This window comes from Peromyscus leucopus, chromosome 7 (assembly GCF_004664715.2).
Source record: "Peromyscus leucopus breed LL Stock chromosome 7, UCI_PerLeu_2.1, whole genome shotgun sequence".
Taxonomy (NCBI): domain Eukaryota; kingdom Metazoa; phylum Chordata; class Mammalia; order Rodentia; family Cricetidae; genus Peromyscus; species Peromyscus leucopus.
Genome location: NC_051069.1, coordinates 112755806 through 112762045, shown reverse-complemented (window position 1 = coordinate 112762045; position 6240 = coordinate 112755806).

The window sequence follows — 6240 nt, the reverse complement described above, 5'->3', positions numbered from 1 at the left end:
AAGATTAAGAAAAGCAATCAAAATCAACCCAAAGTCAACAGAAAGAGCAAAAAAAAAGGAAAATAAAAGCGATCTTTGTTGCTGGAGGGTTTCTCTCCAGGTTCCCCAAGCCCCACAGTCCCACAATCCACTTATAAAATAATCACTTAGACACTTATATCACTTATAAACTGTATGGTCATAGCAGGCTTCTTGCTAACTGTTCTTATATCTTAAATTAACACATTTTTATAAATCTATATCTTGCCACGTGGCTGGTGGCTTACCGGCATCTTTACATGCTGCTTCTCCTGGCAGTGTCTGCAGTGTCTCCCCTCTCAGCCTTCTGCTTCCCAGAATTCTCCTCTCTCCTTGTCCCACCTACTTCCTGCCTGGCCACCTACTTCCTGCCTGGTCACTGGCCATCAGTGTTTTATTTATATAGAACGATATCCACAGCATATCTTATTTTTTTTTAATTATGCAATGACTCTAATTTGTGCTGCACATGTACTGCAGGGTATACGGCCAAACACTGGAGCATGGTCAACCTACCAGAAGCCACACTGTTAAAGAAAACTGGATTCTAGATGTGGAACAAGGATGACTGGACTGCTACTCACATCACCAGTGAGGCTACCTGTAAAACAGGACCCCAAGAAAGACACGGGGATCACTCAATGACGGAGAAATGGATGAGATCTACATGAACAGCCTGGACATGAGTGGGAGCAATGAACGGTGAGGGTCGAGGGAAAGAGAGCGGGAGATCCCACCTGGATCAAGAACAGAAAGGGATAACAAGGAATAGGAGACCATGGTAAATGAAGACCACATGAGAAAAGGAAGAAACAAAGTGCTAAAGAGGCCCACAGAAATCCACATAAGATACCCCCACAAAAGACTGCTGGCAATGGCCGAGAGACAGCCTGAACTGACCTACTCTGGTGATGGGATGGCCAAACACCCTAATAGTTGTGCCAGAAACCCCATCCAAGGACTGAGGAATCTGGATGCAGACATCCACGGCTAGGCCCCGGGTGGAGCTCCAGGAGTCTAATTAGCAAGAAAGAGGAGGGTTTATATGAGCGAGAATTGTTGAAACCAAGGTTGGATAAAGCACAGGGACAAATAGCCAAAGGAATGGAAACACATGAACTATGAACCAAAGGCTGAGGGGCCCCCAACTAGATCAGGCCCTCTGAATAGGAGAGACAGTTGATTGGCTTGATCTGTTTGGGAGGCATTAGGCAGTGGTACCAGGTCCTAGGCTCACTGCATGAGATAGCTGTTTGAAACCAGGACTTGTACAGGGACGCTTGGCTCAATCTGAGAGGAGGGGACTGGACCTGCCTGGACTGAGTCTATCAGGTTGATCTCAGTCCTCGAGGGTGGCCTTGATCTGGAGGTGGTGGGAATGGGGGTGGGCTGGGGGGAAGGGGAGGGGGGCAGGAAGTAGGAGAACAAGGGAATCTGTGACTGTTATGTAGAACTGAATAGTATTGTAAAAGAAAGAAAAGAAAGAAAGAAAAGAAAGAAAGAAAAGAAAAGAAAGAAAGAAAAGAAAGAAAGAAAGAAAGAAAGAAAGAGGAGAGGGAGGGAGGGAGGGAGGAGGGAGGAGAAGGAAGGAAAGGAAGGAAGGAAGGAAGGAAGGAAGAAAGAAAGAAAAAAGAAAAAAAAAAAAAAAAAAAAAAAAAAAAAGAAAGAAGAAAGAAAGAAAGAAAGAAAGAAAGAAAGAAAGAAAGAAAGAAAGAAAGAAAGAAAGAAAGAAAGAAGGAAGGAAAGAAAAAGAAAACTGACTATTCCACTCCACAAAAGCCATCAACTGTCCATAGCTGTTCAGTTAGGGATGAGGACTCATGAACCCCTTCTCACTCTATGATATAATGTTGACTTTCTTGATCTTGTGCAGGTTATGTGTAAGTAACCATAGTTGATATGAGTCCATGAATGCAGTGGTCTTGCTATGCTTAGAAGATACAGTTTTGCTCCAGCCCTCCCCAACTTCTGGCTCTTACAATCTTTCCACCTCCCCTTCTACGACAGTTTCTGAGCCTTGTGAAGGGAGTGTGTCCTTGTGACTGAGCACTTCATTGAGCACTATTTCCTGAACTTTGACCAGTTGTGAGTTTCATTATCCTCTTATACAAAAACATTTTTCTAATGAGGTCTGAGAGATGTACTAATCAATGGATAAAGATGTGCAAATTTAGAGGGCAGTTTGACACAATGTCCTTTTAGTTGAGTAATAAATAGTAATTGGCTCACCTATGTGACCTGTGGACTCTCCAACCTTGAGGTTTGGGCCAGATTTACAGTACCAGAAATGTGTTCCTTCTGTGGAGCAGCTCTTAAATCCAATCAAGCTATTCCCATAATATTTATGACACTTTTGGACCAATGGTCATATCTTGCCATGCTGGTCATAATTGCATTTCACAAAGTTCCCAGCTGGATAAGATTGTTGCTAGCCTTTTTTTTTTTCACTCAGCAGCATGTATAGTATCTTCCAGGAGCATGAAAGCTACCCAGCAGGGAGGAAGCTTCCTGATCAGTACCAGTTTAATTTCTCCATTCCTGTGACCAACGTGTGTGGTATCTTCAGCAACAGGGCCTTATAATAAAGTTCTGGTGAACAACAATGAGAAAAAGAAACTAGTACTCACAATCAACTGAAAACAAAATGGATACAGGAAATCAAAAAGCTGTTTTTTTAAAAAAAATAATAAAAATAATAAACCTATAGACTACTGAGAGTGAAAAAAGGGAAGAGATAGAGAAATAGAGGAAAAAGAAAAGAAAAGAGGGGGTAGAAAAGAAAGGAAGAGAAAAAGGAGGAGGAAGAAGAAACTAAAATTATCAACATCAGTGTGATGGTTAACTTCAATTGTGAACTTGAGATATACAATTACTTGAGAGAAGGGCTTCAGAACATACATGGGATGTTCATGTCTCTTGATTGGGTTAACTAAGGCTGAAAGACATGATCACTGTGTGTGGAACTATTTCCTGGGCAGGTATTCTGATCTGTGTAAAAAGGAGAACAGGAACCAAGCAGACATTCACTGTTCTCTATTGCTACTTCCTGGACTTCCATACCATCATGAACTGGGCTCTGGAACTGTGACCCAAAATAAACCCTTCCTTCCTTAAGTTACTTTTATTGGGATATTTTATCACAGCAACAAGGAAAGTAACTAAGATAGTCAAGAATAAAACAAGGTACATCAACTATAGAAAGAGAATTCTATGAAAAAGTTCATGCTCATAAACTCAACACACACACACACAAGCACACACACACACACACACACACACACACATCTGTTTAGAACTAATACATGACTTCAGCAAAGTTGTAGGCATAAAACTGGCAAACATAAATCCTATCCATGGGTCAGCAGAATTGCTCAGTGGATAGTGAAGTATTTGGGCATAGGCTTGACCACCTGCATTTTATCCCCAGATTCTCCATGCGGGCAGGATAACTGACTCTGGAGAGTCCTCTAACCTCTACACACCATGGCACCTGTGTGCCTGCACATACACAAACACACACAGTTTTAAAACTTGCTGCCATGATTATACATGCCTGTGATCCGAGTGAAAGCAGGAGGATTGCTGAAAGTTTGAGGCCAATGAGTTCTAAGTCACCCAGAGTTACATAGTAAGACTATTTCAAAAAATTTTCTTTGATTTTGCTCAGTAAGAAAACTTAAAGCAGATAAAAAAGATAGCTGTAGACTCAGAGAAAATACTTGAAAATAGTATACCTAACAAAATGCTTTACTTAGAATATAAAGCACTTGTAAGTCTTAAAAATGAAGAAGTAATAAAATCCATTTTAAAATAAGGTAGGGGCTAGAGAGATGGCTCAGCAGGGAAAGGTGCTTGCCACCAAGCCTGGAGACCTGAATTTGATACCCAGGACCCACATGGTAAAAGGAGAAAACAGACTCCCGCAAGTTGTCCTCTGACCATGACACCATGGCTTATGTATGTAGAGATATTCACTATCATTAGCCGGTTTTTAAATGTTAATTAAAGCTACCATGACATAGTACCACATCATCACACTTAATAAGATGGCTGACCTAAGAAAATGGGAAAAATAAAATTCTGGCAAAGATGCCATGAAACTGATTTGTACAGAACTAAGAACATGCTTGCAGTGTGTGTTGATTAGTTTTCATTGTCAACTTGACACAACAGTCACCTTAGAAGAAGAAACCTCAGTTGAAGAGTTGCACAGATCAGATTGGCCTATGGCCAATGAGGAATTGTCTTGATTGTTGGCTGATTGTGGTGGGCACACTGTGGGCTATGCCATCGCTGAGCAGGTAGCCCCAGGTCGTATAAGAAAGCAGGCTGAGCATGAGCCAGTGAGTGATCCAGTAAGCAATGTTCCTTTGTTATTTCTGCTTCAAACGTTTGCCTTAGCTCCTGCTCTGACTTCCCTCAATGACGGATTGTGACCTGAAAGTATAAGCTGAAATAAACATTTTCCTTCCCTAAGTTGCTTTGGGTCATGGTTTTACCACAAGAACAGAATGAAAACTAGGGCAATGTAGCCCATAAATTTCATTCATTGGAAATTGATTTTTTTTAAATGTGCATGTGTTTGTATCCTAGGAGGAGGGCATTTGACCGTCAGAGGTAGATATCAGGTATCTTCCTTGGAAGCTCTCAATCTGTTAGTTTTGGGGTTTGTTTGTTTATTTTATTATATCTTTTATTTTATTTTTTAACATAATTCTTTGACTTTGGAAATATCACATCATATACCCAAATCCTACTCACCTCCCAGTCCCTCCATATCTGCCCCTCACCCCTACATCATGCCTCCCAAATTAATTAAAAACAAAACAAAACAAAAAGCCAAAAACCCACTGCACTTCTCCATCTCTCCAACACCTCTTCTTTCATCTTAGTGGCATCAGGAGCTGCAGTGTCTCAAGCAGTATATCCTTTTGTCCAATCAGTTCCACTTGAAAAATGTTCATTGCAATGAGTCATTGGTCTGGTTTAAGGCCTCTGTCACACCATCATCATTGGGTCTTAACCCAAATGTCTCTCAGATATCCTATTGTTGACCTGAGTCATGGAGATCCTGTGGTCCCTTTGCACACTTCAGCAGGTCATAGATGAGGCATATATTAGGGTGGGTCAACCCAAGGCCCAGGATGTGGGTCTAGGTGATAGTTGATCTGGTCAGTCTGGGCCAATGGGATCATACCCTCAGGCAAGAGGCAGAGCCATGCCATTGGTGGGCAAGCCTGTGATGAGGGATGGGGCCATCTCTCTCATCGGGGGAGGCGGTGAGCTCTCCCATGGGGTGAGTGGGACCAGCTCTCCAGCTGCAGTGTCCAGAAAGAAGCAGGGCCAGTGAGGGTCAGGGCTGGCTCAGTATGGTCCTTGGATTTCAACACATATAGTTCCTGTGAACCTCTGTGGTAACATGAGTCATGGACATCAGTCCAGACCCTGTCTGCTGAGGGGCCACAGACCCAGACATGGCCCACAGCAACAACTTGGGCCTGGCTTTGTGTGGTTGCACAAGCCACTCCTCATTGGCATGACCCCTGTAGCAGCAAGGCTCTCAGACACCAACATGGCCCCAGGTGTTAACCTGAACTGAACCAAGAGGAGAAATTTCTAGAACACTTCCTTGAGATACTCTCTCCTTCCTCTTCTCAGCATGGGGGTTTCTTGGCAGCTTTATTGAACATAGAAGGCACTTAACAGAAACCTACAGGTTTGACTGAGGCTTGGGGTGAGGAAATAAACAGATGCATAGTTCCTATTCAATGAGCACCTTATAAGTGCAAGACATATGTATTAAACCACATTTAATTCCTGCAACAACTCTGAGGAGGAACTATTGTGGGCCCTGTAAGGAAACTGAAGCTCAAAAAAGCAGTAAAGGAAACTGCCCACAGTCAGATGGCTAGCATCTGAGGGAACCATGAGTTAGTCACATACTGGTGTCCTAGAGTGCATGCAGCCTGCTGCAAGATGCCAGTTTTGCTCTTTGCTTTCACAAATGGTCATGCAAGAGGCCTGGGCACTCAGGAAACAAGGCTGAGAGCCAGGACCTAAGGCACCAAACCACTAGTGCAAGACCCAAGTGGCAGCAATAAGGAAGAAAATCTGAGGAGATGGAATGATATAACCAGGTTTTTGGTCAATCCCAAGGTATGATATGGAATCCATCACAAGCCCAATGTAGCTGAATATTCATCTGCTTCAGAAAATTCTTAT